A 1,066-nucleotide genomic window follows, 5' to 3' on the forward strand; every position below is an offset into this window, starting at 1 on the left:
GTGCTGTGTGTGAATAGTGTTCTCCATGAGTGTTGTGGTGTGGTGAGGAAGGTGCTATGTGTGAAGAGTGTTCTCCATGAGCGTTGTGGTGTGGTGAGGAAGGTGCTGTGTGTGAAGTGTGTTCTCCATGAACTTGTGGTGTGGTAAGGAAAGTGCTGTGTGTGAAGTATGTTCTCCATGAACGTTGTTGTGTAGTTAGGAAGGTGCTGTGTGTGAAGAGTGTTCTCCATGAGCCTGTGGTGTGGTGAAGAAGGTGCTATGTGTGAAGAGTGTTCTCCATGAGTGTTGTGGTATGGTGAGGAACGTGCTGTGTGTGAAGAGTGTTCTCCATGAGCATGTGGTGTGAAGAGGAAGGTGCTATGTGTGAAGAGTGTTCTCCATGAGCCTATGATGTGGTGAGGAAGGTGCTATGTGTGAAGAGTGTTCTCCATGAGTGTTGTGGTATGGTGAGGAAGGTGCTATGTGTGAAGATTGTTCTCCATCAGCGTTGTGGTGTGGTGAGGAAGGTGCTGTGTGTGAAGAGTGTTCTCCATGAGCCTGTGGTATGAAGAGGAAGGTGCTTTGTGTGAAGAGTGTTCTCCATGAGTGTTGTGGTATGGTGAGGAAGGTGCTGTGTGTGAAGAGTGTTCTCCATGAGTGTTGTGGTGTGGTGAGGAAGGTGCTGTGTGTGAAGAGTGTTCTCCATGAGCCTGTGGTGTGGTGAGGAAGGTGCTGTGTGTGAAGAGTGTTCTCCATGAGCGTTGTGGTGTGGTGAGAAAGGTGCTGTGTGTGAAGAGTGTTCTCCATGAGCCTGTGATGTGGTGAGGAAGGTGCTGTGTGTGAAGTTTGGTCTCCATGAGCACTGTGGTGTGGTGAGGAAGGTGCTGTATGTGAAGTGTTTTTTCCATGAGCCTGTGGTGTGGTGAGGAAAGTACTGTGTGTGAAGTATGTTCTCCATGAACGTTGTTGTGTAGTTAGGAAGGTGCTGTGTGTGAAGTGTGTTCTCCATGAGTGGTATGATGTGGTGAGGAAGGTGCTGTGTGTGAAAAGTGTTCTCTATGAGTGGTGTGATATGGTGAGGAAGGTG

General features: G+C 48.7%; 1 protein-coding gene across 2 annotated transcripts in view; it reads left to right on the forward strand.

Annotated features, from left to right (window-relative positions):
• The window catches only part of COL5A1 (collagen type V alpha 1 chain), a 179,024-nt gene that overhangs the window by 154,564 nt on the left and 23,394 nt on the right, over nt 1-1,066 (forward strand). The window lies entirely within an intron of this gene.

This window comes from Otolemur garnettii, unplaced genomic scaffold (assembly GCF_000181295.1).
Source record: "Otolemur garnettii isolate 467f Iridium unplaced genomic scaffold, OtoGar3 scaffold00087, whole genome shotgun sequence".
NCBI lineage: Eukaryota > Metazoa > Chordata > Mammalia > Primates > Galagidae > Otolemur > Otolemur garnettii.